The 21,888-nt window shown below is 37.7% G+C and overlaps 1 protein-coding gene and 1 non-coding gene across 2 annotated transcripts in view; one reads left to right on the top strand and one right to left on the bottom strand.

Annotated features, from left to right (window-relative positions):
• The window catches only part of GALNT16 (polypeptide N-acetylgalactosaminyltransferase 16), a 112,810-nt gene that overhangs the window by 74,123 nt on the left and 16,799 nt on the right, over positions 1-21,888 (bottom strand). The gene's annotated exons all lie outside the window — the stretch shown is intronic.
• LOC127552556 (U6 spliceosomal RNA) lies at positions 21,578-21,685 on the top strand. Its single transcript, XR_007951432.1, has one exon. It is a non-coding gene; the product is annotated as a U6 spliceosomal RNA (small nuclear RNA).

Here is a 21,888-nt window from a genome sequence, read left to right as displayed (position 1 = left end):
CAAAACTTATTATTTTGCTGTTAGCTGCTTGTACTGTTTTTACATTTTCCTATTAGTTTTTAAGGTTTAGAATAGATACACAGTCAACAACAAAGAAAAGAATCTAATCTAATCTAATCCTAAGAAGGAAATGAATTATATTGTACTACTTGTGAACTACTGATCTACTGTGACAACTTAGCTATTCTCAGCAATACAATTCTGAAGGATTTATGATGAAAGGTGCTGTTCATCTCCAGAGAAAGAATTAGTGGAGTCTGAATGCAGATTGAACATATTTTTTCTTTACTTTGTTCATTTTTCTAACAGGTTTTTGTTTGTTTTCTTTCATAGCATGACTTACATGAAAACATGTTTTGTATGATTCTACATGTATAACTTGCTTGCAATAAAAATTGCTTGCCTTCTCAATAAGAGGGGCAAGGGAAGGGAGAGAGATAATTTGGAATTCAAAATCCGAAAATAGAATGCTAAGTGTTTTTACATGTAATTGGAGGAAAATAAAATATTAAAATAAAATTTTTTTAAAGAAGGAAAATAATTTAGATGTGCTAAACTTGCTAGAAACTCCATGTTAGTTTTCCTTTTGAATATAGTGTATACCAAAGAGTGGTGCACTGAGTCTGAATGGGTTTCTGCAGGGAAGAAGAGACATATCTGTGAGGGAGGAGATTTGCATCCATAGTTTTCTGCATTCTGTCTGTGTGATGAAATAAAGGCTGCCCTGTACCAAATAGTTTCACCAAGAATTAGCTTTAAAATGACCTTGAATATCCTTCCCTATCTATCTTATTTCCCTCATTTGCAAAATGGGCAATTGGATGAGGTGATTTTTTTTTAGGTCTCTTTCAAGCTCCAAAATTCTAGGATTTTAATTACCAGACTTTCAGTCTTCCCTCATAATTTGGTATGTGTACTCAGAAGAGCCAATAACAGAATTTTTTCCCCTCTCTTTTACACCAGAAATCTCCTGCACCAAAGAATTACATGTTGATGCATTTGGGAAAGATAATTTTTCAGCATTTTGGAAAAGTAGAAAAATGAAAAGAATACTATATCTAGAGACAGGAAGATTTGGATTTAAATCTGATCTCAGATACTTACTACCTATATCAGCCAATGCAAACTCTTGCCTGCCTCAGTTTTCTCATATGTAAAATGGGAATAATAATAGCACTTCCCTGACAGCAGTGTTCTGAAAATTAAATGAGATGATATTTATTAAGTGTTTTGCAAGCGACTAAAGGAGAGGCTTTTTAAAATCTTCATGTAACCAGTCAGAAAGCACTATGGATAGAGTACAGATTTTTTCATTAGTTCTAGGGTTAGCAGGTAAGATTGGGGATTTCATGGTAATGAATTCTTCCTCCTGGAATGACCAGGAGCTTCTAGCCTTGTCTTTAAAATTTCTGGATAAGAGTAAGGATGACCTGAGTAAGAGAAAGACTGACCAGAAGAGAAGGCAGCAATAAGAGATAGCAAGAGGCAGTTTGGCAAAAAAAAAAAAAAAAAAAAAAGTCAAGTGATGACATGAACTCCACTCCCCACATGAAGGCTGTTGCTCCCACACAGGAATAACAACTTCCAGCCAAACTGTGCCCCACGTGAGAACCAAGAGCACTCATCTCCTAGCAACCACAGCAGGCAGAACACAGGGCACAGAGAGGAAAGGACTTGGAAAAAAGAGCCAGCGGCCACACAAATAATGCTCAGGATCCTTCGGATCACCTGCTAGGTGAGAGAAGGCTTCAGTATTGGGTCACCAACAATAATAATAGCTAGCATGTCTAGAGCTTAAGCTTTATGAAACAATTTACATGTATGATCTCATTTAGTCCTAACAACAGCCTTGGGAAGTAGACGATATTATTATCCCCATTTTCATCTGAGGAAACTGAGGCAGACAGAGATTACATGACTTGCTACTAAGTGTCTGAAGCTATTTGAACACGGATCTTTTGGACTCCAGGTCTAGGACTAGGACTCCATTTCATCACCCAGATCCAGGCTATATTAAGAAGTTGTGATTTCTCCAGGGTGGGAATTCCTTCCACCACTCCCTTGTAGCATTGTACCATAAAGTCTTGCAGAGCTTCCTGAAGATTAGAACTTAAAACCACACAGGTTAAAGAATAGCAGAGGCAAGATTTGAACCTGGGTCTTATTTAGATCTGAAGCGGGTTGTGGTCCCTTTAAGAAACTATTTCCTATTGATTTGTGATTCCTTTCAGATTCCCAGCCCCTTCTGGCTGAGGCATTTCAGTCCAGGATGCCAGGGCCTTTGAGTCACAAATCCTGGTCAAAAGCATCCCTTTGAATTCCAATAGGAGATTGGGGCTTGTCCCAGCCCCCATCAGATCTGAGCCAACTTGGACTCTCCCAACCCCCAAGTGTTCTGATCTGCTCTGATTATCCCAGCCCCCATTCTGATGATCTGCTCAGGTTTCCCAACCCCAACCAAGACAAGCAATATAATGAGCTTCCATCAACTAAGGTCTTTGCAGATGGACCTCAGTGGCTTACTCAGCCACCAAGACTTTCTGCCCACTGAGAACTGCATCCTCAGTGCAAAATTCCATCTTCCATAGATCTGTCTACTGGAATAATATTCTTTTCCAGTGTTATCCTCTCTTTGTCTTCATCTATTTCCCTAACCAGACTTTATGCTTCCAATCCCCATAATAAGTCTCTTATCAATCTAGATTTTTGGGTCTGTAAATTCCTTTACAGAGAATCTGCGCCGCCAGAAGGGAGTCCCCTAAACTCCCTACCCTTGTGCTGAATCCCAAGGGGGTGCAGGGGAGCCAAACCTCACCATTTGGTTCTCTGAACCCCAAACCTGCCACTAGACCTTATCATTTAACTCCCTGACCACAAGAAACCCTAATCTCATTTTGGTTCCCTAAATCTAGACCTCATCAGATCTACCAGCATATTCATTAAATCATGTCATCTCATACTTAAGGAAATTTTCCTTGAATCATAGACACTGGCTTATCATCCTTTTTTGGATTCCTTTACTTCAAGTCTCATCTAAAAACCTAGTACCTACTAGAAGCCCTTCCCAAAACTACTTAATGCTAGTGGCTACCCTTTGAGATTATCTCCAATTTATTTTGTTTCTGTCCTGTTTGCATGTTATCTCCCCCTTTCAACTCTAAGTTTGTTGACAGCTTGTTGTTGTTCAGTTGTGTCCGATTTTTAATGACCCCCATCTGGGGTTTTCTTAGCAAAGATTTTGGAATAGTCTACCATTTCCTTTTCCAGATCATTCTATAGATGAGGAAAGTGCAGTTAAGGATTAAGTGATTTGCCCAGAGTCATGCAGCTATTAAATGTCTGAGGTCAGATTTGAACTCAGGAAGTTGGGTTGTCCTGACTCCAGATCCTGCCCTCCATCCACACATGGAAGGGATTGCTTTTTGCCTTTCTTCATATCCTTAGTGCTTTAGCACCATGGCTGGCACGTCGTTAACTTGATTGGACTCCCATGAGTCTTACCAAGTAAGGTCTTATATTACTTTCAGAATGAATCTACATAAATTCCTTCCTTTAAATAATCTTCCTCAGGTGGTATAGGCAGAATCTTGGTAAATTTTCTTCTCTGAGCGGGTCTTTAGGATGAACCACACCATGAAATTTATTAAAATTAATCATCACAGTTCTTATTCTTTGAAGAGCTTTGCCCTTACCAGCAGAGATTAATTGCATAATGAATATTGCTTTTCTGGTGACAGACTTCATATTTTGCATTTTAAACAAACCATGGGTAGACACGGCCCCAGGAGTGCTTTTAGCATGTTATCTTCCCATCGAGTGTAATCAGTGAAATAAAGCAGAAATGTCATTGTGTGTCCACTGTGGTGCTCCAGATAAGTGAAGTTCAAATTCTGGGAATCCTCAACATCTCTAAACTGAATCTTTGGACTTAACAACTTGCTATCAGTGACAAGTCAGACAATATATGGATTAGTGTCTATTGTGAAGAGCCCAGTATTAGGTGCCATGATAAGAAACAAATATAGTGCATTAAAATGTCACCACAACACATTCTACTCCAGTATGGATCTCAGTATAATAAAGGCAAAATGTTGGGGAAGGGGTTTAAGTCATTGAAAAAGTATGCATTAAACAGCAACAGAAAACACAATCTCATGGCATGGAGGGAAAGAGGAAGGAGAGGAGGAAGGAAGAAACAAAGGAAAAATTAAGGAAGAAAGGGGAGAGAAAGGAAGAATGAAAGGAGGGAGACAGGAAAAGAAGGGAGGGAAGGAGGAAAGAAAGATGGAAGGAAAGAAGGAAAGGAGGAAGGGAAGAGGAAGAGAAACAAGGGTAGAAGGAACAAAGAACTATCAAAGGGATACTTTAACAATGTAAAATGGCTAGTTTTCCTGAGAACTGAGGTAAGATAAGTGCTGAGTAGAAAGGGTACATGTGTGTATAAAACATGTGCATTATTATGTACAGATGCATTTCATCTGTCATGTGAAACCCATATTGATTTATTAATGAGGTTTTGTGGAACTTTAAACCACTCAAAAGCAAGATTTAATTGCACTTTTCCTATGCACATTGGTAGAGTACAGTTTTTGGAATAGGTACAGACCTCTTCTAAGGAGTTCTTCCAGGTTGCAAGGCTTAATGTGACCAATATGGTATCACCCCATAAACTGGAGCATCTACAGGATCTCAACATCCCCAAGGAATCTATCTGGATCTTCTCTATCAGTGGAATAAATACCTCTGACAAACACATATCTCTCTGTTTTATTCTTTGCCTGATTATCTGTGATAGGAGGATTTTTCAACAAGATTCTGTTATTATATCTTTCAGGAAATCTTGAATAATTCTGATGAATAATTCTGGGAGCCACTTTATTAAAGAAGAGTCTTTAATGCAGTGTTTTGTTCTACTAAATCAAATAATTTTTTATAATTAACAAACAATAAGAGCAATTGAATCTTATATTCTCTACATCTTTCAACTGCATAAAAGCAAAAATCTAATTTACTGTAGATGACCACTTATAAAAGCTTGTCAAGCTAATTGAAAATACTCTTGATGGATGAACGAAATGAAGTGAGATCTTTCAAGACAGTTGAGAAAATCGAGTAAGACTTCAAAGTTTGAGTAGGCTTGAAGGACTTTGAAGATTGAGTCAAGGACATACTTAAGTCCCCTTCCTGCTATCCTCCCATGACATCAGTGTCTCCCTATTTCAGTCAAATATGGGCAACTATGTACTTACTGGTCAAGTTCAATTTCTTGGATAGTTCCCGTTTTTTAAAATGTAAGATCCTCAGCCAATAAGGATGAGGGTCAGTGATGGGAGCGGGTATTTGCGTTAGGGATTAAAAGTGTTGACCCTGCCCCCAACGGGTGCTTCCTCCCTTCGATTGTCTGCTCGATGGGTGGGACGCCCTTCTCTAGAGAATGTATAATAAACTTTGCTTTGCTCCTAGAGATCTATTCAGCTTTTTTTTATTAAATGGTGACCCCTTACCATTTCTGAATCTCACAATGAATATATCAGATGAATGTCAAAAAAAAAAAATTAAAAACCATTCCATTAGCTAAATGTTTAAAGGATATGAAGCACTTTGGAACTATTCCGTAGAATTATCGCTAAACTGCACCTATTTTTTTGATTCAAAGATACACTACTGAGCAAATATCCCCAAATACATAAAAGACAAGGAGAGAGTCTTCATATGTACAAAAATGTTGATAGTAGTACAAAAATTGTTGTGGCAAAGAACTGGGATCCAAGGAAGTTGGAAGTTAGGGAATTGCTGAACAAATTACAGTTATATATAAATAATGAAATATTACTATGCCATAAGACATGATGAAAGGGATGGATTCAGAGAAACCTAGGAAGCCTTTAATAGGCTAAAGGAAGCTGCAGAGTAATGTAGTCCTTAGTATCAGACTCTAGGATGGGAATTAGGTGAATGAATTAAGCAAGAGTTATGTCTGAATTGGGGCTGAGTTTCTGAGATTCCTCTACCCCTCAGGTATCAGATCTAATTAGTGACTAGTGTAATTTTCTTTCTCCTCTTACCTCCCCATCCATTGAGGTGGTGTGTGCCCATAAACTGAAATTCTCCATTTGTTTGCCTTTTTGTATACTTAGTCTTTTGAGTATGATAAATAAGATTAACTATTATGTTGCTGATCTATCTTTGTCCTTGATCAGATTCAGTAGAAAGAAACTATAATGGAGAAGAGAGAAATAGATTTCACTATAGTATATTTTTTCTGAAGTTTTTGACCGAGGGGGGGGGAAGGAGGAGGTTCAGAGCATAATAGAAACAGAATTATTGATTTTTTTTTTAATACTTTCCCAGAACAGAGAGTGACTTATAGTTGGATCTTTCTGTCTAGGCAATTAGTCAATTTAGCTGGGATAAGGAGGTTGCTACTGGCTGGCATTGGGAGGTAGGGATATTCCATTTTTCTTCCTGTTCCTTCCAAATCCCTATTTAAAAAGAAAAAAATGCCTTTCCAGAAGGAAAGAGCCAAGGAAGCAGTTAAAGAGAAATCACAAATGAGAGGCAGAACCCAGGAGTTCTTAGAAAGGAGCAGTTTGCCTCAGAGAAGCGTGGGAGAATTAAGAATGTCACCTTCAATAGTGGGACATCATATGTCCACCTCATCATCAGTGGTAGAAAAGGGGTTAGCTAGATGGTGTAATGGATAAAATTCTGGGCTTGGAATCATGAACGCTCATATTCCTGAGTTCAAATCTGGTCTTAGATACTGTGTGATCCCTATTCAAATCACTTAACCTTGTTTGTCTCAGTTTCCTCATGTGCAAAATAAACTAGAGAAGGAAATGGTAAAACGCTCCAGAATCTTTGCCAAACCCCCCCCCCCCCAAAACAGAAACAAATGGGCTCATGAAGAATAGAACATGAATGAAAAACTGAACAACTTCTGCTAAGGTGATATAGTTACAAAATGGGAAGAGAACCCATGTCTCCTTACTCAGTGCTTTTTCCACACTTGCTGTCTTGGACTATTGTTATTTTTGAGAAGATGATAGGTCAGGAGACATGAGGAAGGACAGATAATTAAGAGGTTCTTGCAATAGTAGTACAGAAAATAAATAGTAAAGATTTGAATTAGGGTGATAGTGGTAAAAATGGGAAAGGAAAGACAAAAGAAAGAGAGACATGTTGGAAGATTTGATCATGAAATGGATGTGGGAGAATATTAGGTGACACTAACATTTTTAGGCCTGGATAATTATGTTAAAAGAATAAATTCACAGTTAACAAATAGGGGAACAAAAAAAGAGGAATTTATTGGGTGGAGGCTCAGAGGAAATGAGTTTTTAAGAGGAAAATGAGTTTTTAGAATATAATTAAATTCAACTAAACAAACTTTTATTATGCTTTTTTTTGGGGGGGAGGGGAGTAAGAAGAGGAACAAGGCAATCAGGAGTAAGTGACTTGCCTAGGTCACATAGCCCTCTAACTAGTCATGTGATATGGCATAGGAAAATTGGAGAATCCTAGAGACTCACCCCCATCTTGTTTAATAAAATGAGTGAACTACAGAACTGGAGAGAACTATGAGAACCAGCAGGAATCTAAATATAGAGCCTATAATAGTTGGGAAGCCAATAGTTTTAGGCAGCAAGATTAGACCTAGAATTAACATTCAAACTCCCAATTATTAGTTTCAGTTTTTTTTCAAAAGGTTTTATTTGACTCTTGTTTTTACACAACAATCTTTTATCCTTTGCTCCCATCAAACACACCTATATGAACCTATTGTAACAAAAAAAAAAAAAAAAAAAAAAACACTTTAGCAAAGCCAATCAATACAATGACCGCACCTATTTAAGTTTTTATTTTGATGTTTTGTTTCTTACATCATCTTAGTTATCCCAAGTTTCCTTTCTTCTTCCAGAGAGCCATTCCAAATCTTTTTAAAAGAGGAAAAAATCTACACAGTTGATCAGTAAACTGAGAAAATCCAAAAACATGTGTATTGTATAATACCTGTGGCCCTCCCACCTCCACAAAAGTGTAGATTGTGAGTGTCCTCTCATGTCTCTTTTTGAGTATGCTTTTTACTTTTGATTTTTTTTGCATGTGGGTTTTCTTTCCATTTACTTATTGTAGTTGATCCGTACATTATTTTCTTCTGTTTACTTCATTTAGCATCCCAGAAATTTTGGTGTAATGTTTCATGATTTTAATTTACAGTTATTGGAAACAGAGCCAAGATGTCAGAGTAAAGGCAGGTATTCTCCCAATCTCTCTCCCCACCAAACCACTGCAAATTCCTTTAAATAATGACTCTAATGTTCAATGAGAGGAATTTGCATAATTCTTACTTAGGAAAACTAATGGGCAGGCAGTTGATATTCTAATTAATTAAACAAAAAATTCATGTAACAAAAAAAGACCAAGTGATACATTATTGTTCGCTAGAAAGAGGCACTTTTCCTTTAAAAGTCTTGCTTTTTCATGAAGAAAACAATTATGGACAAAATCATGAAATGGGTTGGGGAGTAGAAGGGAGGAGGAGTTGCAAGCAAAAAGGGTAAGAGGAACAGATCTAGACAAGTGGAAAGGGGAAATTTTCAATCTAAAGACCGTGAGAGATTAACAAAATAAAATTAAGGAGTCCTGATTTGAAGAAGGTAAGAAGGGAACATCTGACCAAAGAAATGAGAATAGAATGTTTCTAGCAAAAAATAACAATAATAATAATTATTGTTGTTGTTTTAAATGACTGTAAACAAACTTTAGAGCATCAGAACACTCAAAAAGATGAAGTGGAATATTTTAATTTACAGTTATTAGTTGTTCCATGATTTGTTCTTTGATCCATTCATTATTTAGAATTTCATTATTAAATCTCTATTTGGGTTTGTAGCTTTTGTTTGCAGCCCTTGAATCAATTACTATTTTTATTGTGCTATTGTCTATAAAGGTTGTATTAACTATTTTTGCCTTTTTTGCATTTAAAAAATATCTCTGTGCATGGCCAATTTGTTGTAAAAGTTCATATGATACTGAAGGGGGAGGGAAACTGTTCCCTTTACTGAAAACTGTGTTCTCTTTAAGATTATCATTCTTAAACTGTGTTTCCTTTTGATCCGTGATCCCTTTTGGAGTCTCCCCCCAGATAAGTTATCTTTTGGGGATGCCAGACCCTTTGATTCAATTAGAAATCCTGGTCAAAAAGAACCCCTTTGAAGTGTTGTTACTTCCAATAGGCGATCTGGGTCAGATACTGATAAGCATCCCTAGGAACTTGGCTTCCTTTTCAGCTGAAGCCTCAAGACTCCTTTTAAAGGGCAGTTTCTAAACACACTCTTTGCAGAAGGTCCAAAGCAGCTTGCTAGGACCCTGCCTACTGAGAAGCCATTCTCTTCTCAGTGTCAGCTTCAATCTCTAAATGGACTACTAAAGAAGTCGAGTCTCTTAACAAAACTGGTTTCCTATTCACAGTAAACTTTCATTTTTGCCAATAATAATTTGGGTTTCATGAATTCTTTCATCAAGAACCTCTGTGCGGACCATAAGGGGATTTTAACAACTTTCTGATCACCACTAATCTCATCATTTGGTTCCATGACAACCGGGAAATCCCCAAAAACCTGGACTAAGTAAAACAAACAAACAAACAAAAAACAAACCTTTTTTGTCTATTTTATAGTTAGACACTCAAACACCTGGGAATGTTTGAGTCGTTGGGGGCCCAGGCTCAAGCAGAATTCTCTCGGGGACATTTGAAATGCAAATTCCTACATTCTCTCCCTTAGGGAGCATTTTGTTATCTTCATTTCTAGAGACAGACAAGGAGCTATAGAATTGGGGAACCTAAGGTTTTTTTCCCTGGCAAAAAATGAGACAAAACACCCCTGCTTTTAAAAATCCTTCCTTAAGCAGAGACCAATTCGGCTTGAAAAATCTCAAAATTGGAAAGCTGAAATTTGCTGGCTGGGAATCAGACTCCCTCCATCCAGCAGCTCCATAGACAAAGGAGCCTTCCTTTGCATCTCAATGCACTTCTAAATCCCCTTTTCTCTCATCTGAACTAAATCTTGGTACTTCTAGCTTTTCCCAGGATGTTGATTTTAACCTCTTCCCTTGGGCACAAATGGCTGAGACACTCAGAGCAGAAGTGCCTCTTTCAAAGCTGAATCCCTCCCAGACTGAGGAAAAACCTGGCTATTCTGGGAACCCTGTCCAACTTTTTGAGGGGTCCAACGCCAACACCCTCCTTGATCTGTCCTTGGGAGATAAAGAGAGGAAACTGGAGAAGCCAATTTTGAGCCCTCAAGTTTCTCCCACTTCAATGTTACAAACAGCTTTGGAGTTGGAGTCTTTAATGACAGGAATCAGACTTTAGGCAAGGAGAGAGGTCACGAAATTACAACAAGATTTGGAGGAATGTCTACTCTTAACTGTTATTCTAAGAACAACAGAGATTGCCCACAGGGGTTGAGCTGTCTCCCCAATGTCCTGTCCTCTGGTAGGAGTTTGAAGATTGATTGAGCTCCCCCTCCCTCCCATCCAACACGACATCAACAGCCAGTAAAAATATTGCATTTCTTTCTCCTTCATTCTTGCTCTGCAACTCTGGTCTTTCCTCCCTCTCCCCCATAGAGTGGGGATAGTAGGGAGGCTCAAAAACTGTCTCAAGACCTTTCCTCTCCCTTGCCGGCTTGTTAACCTGTCATTTAAATGCTCCTATCCTGTTCCCTTATTGGGGTACTATTTAATGGTGAGATTAGGGACTCAATCTTCTTTTCTCAGACCTCCAGAAAAATTTTTCACCCTGGAACTTTGTTACACCAGAGATCTTGAGAAGTTTACCAGCAGTCCAGACAAGCAGAGCCACACCCATTCCAGACCCCTTGTCTATCTCTTAAAGGAGCCAGAGCAGCTAGCTCTTTTATTTTATTTTATTTTAATTTTTATTTAATAATTACTTTATATTGACAGAATCCATGCCAGGGTAATTTTTTTTACAACATTATCCCTTGCACTCGTTTCTGTTCCGATTTTTCCCCCTCCCTCCCTCCACCCTCTCCCCTAGATGGCAAGCAGTCCTTTATATGTTGGATATGTTGCAGTATATCCTAGATACAATATATGTTTGCAGAACCGAACAGTTCTCTTGTTGCATAGGGAGAATTGGATTCAGAAGGTATAAATAACCCGGGAAGAAAAACAAAAATGCAGATAGTTCACATTCGTTTCCCAGTGTTCTTTCTTTGGGTGTAGCTGCTTCTGTCCGTCATTTATCAATTGAAACTCAGTTAGGTCTCTTTGTCAAAGAAATCCACTTCCATCAAAATATGTCCTCATACAATATCGTTGTCGAAGTGTATAATGATCTCCTGGTTCTGCTCATTTCACTTAGCATCAGTTCATGTAAGTCTCGCCAGTCCTCTCTGTATTCATCCTGCTGGTCATTTCTTACAGAACAATAATATTCCATAACATTTATATACCACAATTTACCCAGCCATTCTCCAATTGATGGGCATCCATTCATTTTCCAGTTTCTAGCCACTACAAATAGGGCTGCTACAAACATTTTGGCACATACAGGTCCCTTTCCCTTCTTTAGTATTTCTTTGGGATATAAGCCCAATAGAAACACTGCAGCTAACTCTTTTAGAAAGCATGCTTGTCCCATACATTTAAAAACCGGACTCAGTTTCCCTGACTTGGCCATCTTGCCTTAGAGCAGTGACTGCCACAGCCCTTTTAATTGAAGAAGTCTCACAAATAACTTTGGGACAGCCATTAGAGGTTTTAACCCACTGGATCCAGAGCATTTTAGAAGCCAAAGGACACCAGTGGCTTGGTGGGAGACCTACTAGATATTAGGGTCTCCTACCTGAGCTGATTTTCTGGGTGTATCACACCCTTGACCCTGCCACCCTGCTCCCCAAAAATGGGGATACAAAGGTAGGATATTCTGTGGTGACTCTCATTGGCAGCCTAGAGGCTAAACCATTGCCTCCTGGGACCTCTGCCTTAACCAGAGCTCTAGAACTGGGAAAGGGAATGAGAATACTTACTGACTCCAAATATACTTTTTATATTTTGCATGCTTACAGGGCTGTCTGGAAAGAAAGGAGTTTCCAAACTGCTTTTTGCTACCTCAGGGCACTTGCTAAGTCTGCCTAAGCTCCTGGCAGAGAGATAAACAGCCTAGCTTTTACTTCTTAGCTAAGTAACTCTGGAAGAAGTAGAATGAAGTTGTCTGTGTCCTTTCTCTCCCTCTCCTACCTAACTTTTCTCACTCCAAAGAGGAGAACTTTTTGTTCCTAGCATTTTCTCTCTTAATTTTCTTGATTGGCATTCTATGCCCCTGTCAGTAATTACCTCCTTAATTACTTTCAGCTAGAGATGTGGGCAGTGGGGTTTGTTCAGCATATTAGGATGGGCTATCAGCATTCTTAAGTCAGCCCACAGATGGGACCTGACGAATTTTCTGCAAATGGCCCCATTTCCAAACATCATCATCCAATTCTGGATGACACCCCACTTTTAATCTGCTCCTAAGATCTGTTTTCTCTAGGCTTCAAGCTTCGAATTTTCAACTTCCCTCCAGCCTGCAGATCATGGGACAACTGATTGGGACACACAACACCCTTAGATACCCTGCTGCTCTTTTCAGATCTCATACCTCCCCTCTTGGCTTGAACCCCCCAATATCTCTACAACCCTTTTCAGCTTGAAGTAGCTACATGAAGTTTGAGATCTTTGTCCTTTTCCCCCCAAATGAATTTGGGTGATAACTGCTTGGGGGCAGGGGGATACAAGGGAAGGGAAACTGTTCCCTTTACTGAAAACTGTGTTCCCTTTAAGATTATCACTCTGAAATTGTGTTCCCTTTTGATCTGTGATCCCTTTTGGAGTCTCCCCCCAGATAAGTTGTCTTTTGGGATGCCAGACCCTTTGATTCAATTAGAAATCTTGGGCAAAAAGCACCCCCTTGAAGTGTTGTTAATTCCGACTGGGAGATCTGGGCCAGATAATGATAAGCATTTAGGCCTGGGAACTTGGCTTCCTTTTCAGCCTGAAGCCTCAAGACTCCTTTTAAAGGGCAGTTTCTAAATTCACTCTTTGCAGAAGGTCCAAAGCAGCTGCTAGGACCCCGCCCACTTAGAAGGCATTCTCTTCTCAGTGTCAGCCTCCATTTCCCTAATAGGACTTTGCTACTAAAGAAGACAGTCTTTTAACAAAACTAGTTTTCTATTTACAACAAACTTTCATTTTTGCCAATTAATAATTTGGGTTTTATGAATTTTTCATGAAGAACCTCTGCGTCGACCATAAAGGGATTTTAACCACTTTGACCACCACTAACCTCATCAATGCTAACAAATATACACATTCTTTTGATGTTTTGATAATGTTGATGCAAGATACCATAAGTCTTTTAACACTTTTAACACTAATTTCTTCAGGAATCTGTTGATTTCCATATACTCCTTTTTGCCTATTTTTCTATTAAACTTATCCAAAGCTGAGAGGATTTTGAAATATCTTGTCACTGTTGTGTTATTTTCTGTCTTATGTAGCTCATATCAGGCCTCCCTTATGAATCTGGATGCTAAAACTTTGTTACTGATATTTGTTGTCTATGGTTCCATTTAGGATAATACAGTTTTTTCTTCTTTTGTTTTTGAATGTTTGTTTTTGCTTTGTTTATGCATAAATGCAACTCCTGCTTTTTCACATTCATTTAATGAATAGCAAATTATTTTCCATCTCCGAAGTGTTATTTTGTATACATCTTTGTTTTTAAAGTGTGTTTCTTGTAAGCAACAGATTGTAGGATTTTTGCTTTCTTATCCAATCTGTCACTCTTTTTCATTTTATTTTGATTGTTTCATTCACTCACATTTAAAGTTATGAATTATTTTTTCCTCCATCTGTCTGTAATATAGGGATTAAAAAAAAAAGTTATAATCCCCTCCCCCCATAAAGATAAACTATGTTCCTTTGGTTATTATTATTTTTTTTTTGAGTTTTGTTTGTGGTCTCTGAATCAATTACTATTTTTAGCTTGTTCTTCACTTACTTTTTCAGTTCATCTTTTTTAAGTTAAGATTTTTTAAGACTCCCCTGGCTCTCTTCTTTCCTTTCCTTCAACTAATCTTGTTCATTAATTTTTTTAATTTCATTTTTTCATCCTCTTCCAAAAAGGTTTCTCTTACGTTTTACACATGGGGTCCTTCTCCCTCCTTTATGATATTCTTGGGACACAGACCCAGTAATGGCACTGCTGGGTTAATGGATAAAAATATTTAACAGAGTTTATCATTATTAGATTCAGTTCCTTATTTCAGTATTCAAAACTTAGTAATGAAAAATTCTAATGATGATTTTTAAAATACATTAATGATCATTAATCATCATAATATGTAAAGGTTAATAACTTACTATACAAGGAAAGGAATTTTTCATATTTTCAATTAGGAAGATATAAAATAACTCAGCATATGCTTATACGTATTTTCTTTTCTTATTTTATTTATCCTCTATTTCTACCTATTCTAAACTCATTTTCTGATTCATGATCCCTCTCCTCTAATGACCCAGTATCTCTTCTCTCTATTCCTCATGAAATCAAAGCTTCCAAGAAAGTCATCCAAAGTTCTTCCCCTAGTCATTTTCTGCCATTGTCTTGTAGAGTTTGCCTCATGGATTCTCCTTTTCCATTGTACCACATGTCACGAGTTATTTAAATTTCCTTTCCTTGATATTTGAGGATCATTTCCTTGATAGTTTATTGAACTTGTTTCTGAATTGAATTAGTGAGTTTACAGCCTTGTTTTTTTGTTTTTTTTTCCTGGAGTTTATCTGTAAATTCTTCCAATTAGTGCTATATTCTCCATGTTCAGAAGTCCTGGACAATTCTCTTTTTTTTATTTGCTGCATTATGGTGCTAAGGTTTTTTGTTCTGTTCTGTTCTTCCGGGAGACCTATGATTTTTAGGTTGCCTATAAGCATTCTGCTTGCACAGTGAGCATATTTTCTTTTAATGTTGCTATTATTATTATTATTATTTGCTTTTCTTTTTTCAGATTGCCCTTCATTTCTGTATATTTGTATTCTCAATCTGTTGTGCTTTCTTTTAATTCTTTGGCAAGATTTGCCATTGCAGATTCTGGTTTTTCTATTCTGTCCATTATTTTTGCCATGGGGATCATAAATTCTGTTCTCATAATTTTCATTTCTTTTGAACCACTTGTGACAAATGAAAAACCTCAAGAGACAGAGTTTGTGGGTAATTAATAATCAATTTATTGACTAGAGATTAGCTAATAATCAATAAACTGATAGACGTCAGTTGACAAAAGACATAGAGAGCTTTAAATAATCCTTGAAAGGGAATTTTCTTGACAAATGAAAATCAATCCTGATTGGTGGGCATTTAAATGAAGAGGTAGGCTAGAAGTCTTCAGCTCTGCTGCTGAGAACAGGGCTTCATCATGAGACTTAGCTATCCCAGTAATCTGTACAGGGAAATCCATCTCCATCCAAATCACTCTGGTTGGTTTTTCTCCTTCACAAGCTGGATTCATTCTAAACTCTAATAGAAAAGTATAAGGACGGAACTCTTTTTTTTCTCAGAATTAGTGCCCCTAAAATGGATTTTGGTTATGCTCCGAACTTCAGAAGTAAGTTGTCCTATTTGGATGAAACCTGGCCCAAGATCCAAGAGCATGTTCCCCACAGGTTAGGGGTAATCTCAATCAGGCATGTTCTTCAAAGACTGACTTTCCACAGGAACTGGTCTCAATAAAGAAATAGAAAAGTCTGAGTCCCAATCTAACGATTATTAATATAATAATAAGATAATTTCTCTCATACTCAAGTAATAAATAGCATATTGTGGTTCTGTGTTCTCACATTCCATGAGGTCCATTTATCTCATCAAATGTTGGAGGATTTTTCTTTGTCTCTTAGTATTTATTAATAGATGCCTGAACTTGTTTACTAGATCTGAAGACTATATTTCCTTCTTCTATTAATGTTTTTCCTATTGGTTTATCTGCTTGTATTCAAGGTTTTTGAGTTTTCTTCTTCCTGAGGTCTTTGGTAATTTTGGTTTTTCCCCCTCCTTAATTTTCCCATATTAACTTTTTGACCTAATTCCCTCTGAGGTGATTTCCCTGAGGGCTAGATGCAGGGGTCCTCAAACTATGGCCTTCTGGCCAGATGCAGCAGCTAAGGACGTTTATCCCCCTCACCCAGGGCTATGAAGTTTCTTTATTTAAAGGCCCACAAAAGAAAGTTTTTGTTTTTACTATAGTTCAGCCCTCCAACAGTCTGAGGGACAGTGAACTGGCCCCCTATTTTAAAAGTTTGAGGACCCCTGCAAGCATCTTTACCTCCTTTCTACTAAGGAATGCGTGGTTTACCAGTCTGGGTCTCTGACCAATTTACTTTTGGGTGGTTAGGACTAGCCCCAGCTGGATGCTATGTTCTTTCTCTTAGGCTTGGTGGAGTGGAGTGTTGCAGAGCCTCTCAGAGACTCAGTGTCCTATCCTGCTGTCCTATCCTTCCTCTGTTCCTCAGTTCTCTGGCTCAGCATTGGCAATCTATAACTCTGCAGGGCTAGTACTATGGGGTTGAAACAAGCTTTTGCTTCTAAAGGGATATGGCCATGCTCACTGCTGGCAGCATGGCAGGTGAGTGAAGGATGCTAGTGAGCACAGAGCCAATAATCATCAGTCAGCTCTTGAATTTGGTCTATTTGTTTTTCTAATCTTTTGAATTCAAGGTGTCCCAGACAAGAAAACAGCTGACGTTGCTTTATCTTTGATGCATAATTTCAGTTTTGGAGAGTTTTGAGAGATCATATGAATCAAAGAAAATGTCTAGTTCTTCACTTATTGCTCACATAACCCAGAAGTGTCAACGTGACTTCTTGAAAACTACATTCTATTTTTTCTAAGCTTCAACTCTCAACCTAAAAAAGAGAAGTATGTTTCATAATTATTTCTCAAGGACGGAGATTGTTCATTGTAATTTGGTATGACAGCTTCAGTGCTTTTCAATGCTATTATCTCTTATCAAGTAAAAGGGGACTGGCCACTGAAAGCTTAGTCCTGGAAACATTCCTTAATCAATAGGGTACCTGCTTTGTTTACAGTTTTTTGCCAAGATGAAGAGGGGTCCTATGAATGTTGTTATATAATATCAGGGGTGTTCCCTATTGCAGATAACATATAAAATTTTTTTCTGTCCCTGTCCTTGGAGTAACTACTCTTATAATTCCTGACTTTAAACTTCCTATGCTTATCTCTTTCTAATCCTGTCCATATTTATAGCTATTTTCATAACCTTTTTTTTTTGTTTATTTTGATCAGAAACTGTTATGATATTGGGATCTCCTAATGAAGAAACTCCCTTTTGCCAATGTACCTCTGCACCTGTTCTGCGATTTAAGAGTTTTTGAGAATTTCCAGGAGGCAACTTTGAGGTTAAATGACCTGCCTGGGTTCATGTAGCTAAATCCACAGCCAGTTCTCAATCCATTATGTTGCTTCTCTGATTCCCATAACCTTTCACATAGCATTCCCACATACTCCCAGATTGCTTTTCTTTGCCTTATTCTGTCTTATTCTCAAGTTTTGTTGCTTGATTTAAGGATAGTTTTATTAGCCAGCCTGATTAAAGATTGTGCCATATGGATGGTGGGAAAAATTTCTACTATCAATTCCCCCAACTCATTCTATATGTAGCCAAAATTAAGTGACCTCAAGAGTGGAATAAATCCATAAACTCAGGAAAAATCTCTAGCATCAGCAATACCAGGGACCTTTCTTGTCTCCAGAGACCTGACTATTTTTGAGTAATGAAAGGCCAAGGGACTTCTTTAGGGAATGAATAGTTAGCTCCACCTACCTTGCTCTGGATGACTTTGTAACTAAACTGAGAGTCTCCTTAGTCATTTTTACTAATTTTAAAAAAGCCAGACCAAACCAAAAGAGAAATATATCAAACATATCAAAGAATGAGATTTCTAGAATTATTCAAAGAGTAATATGCAAATAAATTTACTCTATGAAACTCATGTTTCTCTTCCTCTTTAAGATGATTTCTTTATTTTAAAAAACCTATTAACTTTTTAATGGATTTTCTTTCCTTCACTCTACATCTATAATTTCATCAGCTTGATCTGCTAAAATCTATCTCTTCAATCACTTTTCAGGCTAAAATTGCTGTTTGAGATTGCTAATCTCTTTAATTTTGCTACAAAATGAGTATCTTTGGTGAGAGGAGAACATGGAAGGAGAAGGGAAGGAGACTTACTATCAGAGTCAAGACTCTTAAGAGTTAAACACTTAAGGGGAGTTTGGCAAGAAAGACAATGTAAAGATCTTTGGTGCAGTACCATCCCTTCCATGCCAGTTCATCTTCATGATGAACATACACATGAACATACGGAAGCAGTAAACATGGATTCTGAGTTCAAATCTTACCCCTGATAATTTTTATCTAAGTGACCTGAGGCTTCCCTAGGCTTCAGTTTCCTCATCTGTAAAATGAAGTTGAGAACAATTTATACCAAAACAAAACTATAAAACTTAGTAACTCTGAAAGAATTAAACACTCTCTATCAGTGCAATGGCCAACTATTGCAGAGCACAGAGACCCACCTTCTGATAGAGGTCAGATATGAAGAATAAGACAAACATTTTTTGAAATGGACCATGTGGGAATTTGTTTTGTTTGAATATAATAGTCATCTCAAGGGTTTGGGTTCTGCTTTTTTTTTTCTTTTTGATTTTTATCTTGTTTTGATTTAATTCCCCTTCCCCCCCCCCCTCCCCGTGAGGAGCAGGGAAGAAGGAGTGAGAAAAGACAAATGGAAAATTTTTAATTAAAAAATAAACAAAAAGGAAGAGATGAGACTATTGGCTTTAGAAATCTTTTCTAGCCTAGAACTATAAGCCTATGAAAAGAGAAAAACAGGGATAGTGTTTACTCATCAGTCTCTGCCCTGTAGTTCACTTCTGCTGAGGGATGCCTGCCAGGGCCATAAGGAACAGTATGTAAGGAGTTTGTTAGCTGGAAGAAGGCAGAGCAGTTGGGAGAATTTTGCCTGTGCAATTGGAGTCACAATTATATCATTACCATCCAGCATGGCCCATCTATGATGGAGCAAGGAATAGCTAGGAGGGTTTATCCTGATAGGAGACCAGCTATGGGGGATGGGAGGGAGGAGAGGAAAGAGAAGAGAGGGAGCAGAGTGATGAAAGCTGTGGAAAATGGATATAGGAATTTTATATAATAAATAGTATTTGTTGTTGTTCAGTCATTTCAGTTGTGTCCAATTCTCCATGCACACCTTTTGAGGGTTTTCTTAGCAAAGATAAAACCCTCAAAAGGTGGTAGTTTGCCATTTCCTTCTCTAGTTCATTTTATAGATGAGAAAAACAAAGCATTTTTTAAGTGATTTACCTACAGTCACAGTAAGTGACTCATAAGTAGTATCTGAAGCTATATTTGAACTCAGAAAGAGGAGTCCTTCCTAATTTCAGGTTTGGTACTCTAACCACTGTACCACTTAACTCCCTTGCCTGGCATATTATAGGTGCTTAATAAATGTTTATCGACTATTAAAGTAAAAGATATCATTCAGGGAGCAGAATAGGGTTTCATTAAATCCAAGCCCCAGTTTTTGGCCAGAATTGAGTCCATACAGCATGAAATATGGAGTCTCAAACCAGTAGCATAAAACAACTTGTCAGGTAATATTAGGTCAAGGAATTACATAAGATACACAAAGCCAGAATGGAATCCATGGAGCAAAGGAGAATTATATTTGTTCATGGGTTACTGGGTGCCATTTGTTTTTTCCATCTCACCTTTCCCATGAAAAGTGATAATCCTCTATCATCATTAACACTACTGAATATAAGTGCTATGTTAGATCACAAAATTTAAGTAGGGCTTCTTTTTTTTTTAATGAGGCTAAGTTTAATTGGTAGAGACTTTTCAAGCGTTTTGTCTCATACAGTTCTTCTCACCTTTGAAATTACCTCAAACTAAAGGAAACTATGCTCATCTGTGAGAACCCTTCCCTCCTCAGTAATATCCTAATTGTATTCAACCAGAAGCATCACACGGCTCTTCAGCGGCTGGCTCCAAAGGTTATTTAGGACTCAGATCTCAAGTTTCAGAATCACTGAAAAGCTGTCTTGTCACTCACTTCATGGGCAGCGATCAATACTGTAGCTGTCCACTACCACCATAGCAACAGCAGGCATTTCAGGGCACCCACTTGAAAAATGATAAGCTGCAGCATAATATTAATATTTTGGCAAATAGGGAGATAGAAAAACAACCAGTCAGCTGTTATGTGAGGAAGCAGTCTTACAGAACAATCCTTGACCTCTCAGACAATTTAAATGCTCTCAAACACAAGAAACTGAGTAGGCAGAGAGCTAGATAAAGTTATGGCCCAGAGATTATTTTCTACTTTCTACTAATGTTTACTTTTAATATTAACTCTTCTCTGAATTCTTATTTATTTATTTATTTATTTTTGAATTCTTTCAGCCCTTAAAAGCCAATAGCCCTCCACCTAGAATCCCACTCCCAGTATTTGTTTGAATCCTACCTATTACTAAAAGCTAGGTGACTCAGTGAATAGATCATTGCATCTAGAATCACAAATCCAGTCTCAGGCAGGAGTTGAGATGCTGGGTGGCATAGTGGATAGAATCAGAGCCTGGAATTGGAAAGACTCATCTTGAATTCAAATCTGGCCTCAGACACTTACCAGTTGTGTGACCCTGGCCAAATAACTTAACCCTATTTGCCTCAGTTTCCTTATCTATAAAATGAGCTGGAAAAGGAAATGGCCACACTACTCTGGTATTTTTAACAAGAAACCCACCCACTCCACTCCTCAGACATGACTGAAAATGACTAAATGACTATAAACTTAGCTTTATTTTTTCAAAAGTCTGTATACAACATCTTAGTATAAAACATCTTAATATTATGCTATTATATACATATATAATATATATGTTAATAACAGTATGTACATATGTATAGCCAGAATATAAAAGGAATACATGGTAGTTTAGGGAAGCAGCTAAAAGAGCAGGAAAACTTTATGTCGATGGTAGTTCTTAAATTGAGTTTAAAAAAAAAAAAACAGGAATGAGAAGAGGTGGAGTAAAAGAAAGAAAGCATTCCATGCATGAGGGATGAATGGTGTGTAAAGCAAGAGGAATGGGAGGAACAGGAAGTAGACCAATATGGCTAAAAGCTGGGATGCTTTGATTGACAGTCAAAAAAAAAAAAAAAAAAAAACCTTGGAAGGTAGAAAGAACAAGGCTATGGAAAACTTTAAATGCCAGACAGAAAAGTAAAAGTTGATTCTAGAGAGAATACAGAATCCAATTGTTGGGAAGTTTGTTTTAACATCAAGCCTAAGCCCCTTTGCTGCTTCTATCTATGGCATTTGGTTCATTTGTTTAAGACTAAATTAAATGAGTGATGGAAGATACTTCCTGGCTACTTAGTTAGTCAGACCAACAAGACTGTCCCCATAGTGTTCACTTTGGCAGCACATATACTAAAATTGGAACAATTACAGAGAAGATTAACGTGGCCCCCGTGCAAGTATGACACGCAAATTGGTGAAGCATTCCATATTTAAAAAAAAAAAAAAAAAAAAAAAGACTGTCCCCATAAGGCTCAGGCCTCTGAAAGCCTTCATACCACCTACTCCACTAAATCCACTCCAAGTACCAAAGCTTCAGAAGGGATTCAGAAACTCAAACCCCATTTCTGCATAGCCACTGCCACAATACTATCTTAAAACAGGCCACATTTCTTGAAGGAGCTGATCAAACACTAGAA

The sequence above is a fragment of the Antechinus flavipes genome, chromosome 2 (genome assembly GCF_016432865.1).
Source record: "Antechinus flavipes isolate AdamAnt ecotype Samford, QLD, Australia chromosome 2, AdamAnt_v2, whole genome shotgun sequence".
NCBI classification, from domain to species: domain Eukaryota; kingdom Metazoa; phylum Chordata; class Mammalia; order Dasyuromorphia; family Dasyuridae; genus Antechinus; species Antechinus flavipes.
This window is presented reverse-complemented; position numbering and strand designations above follow the sequence as displayed.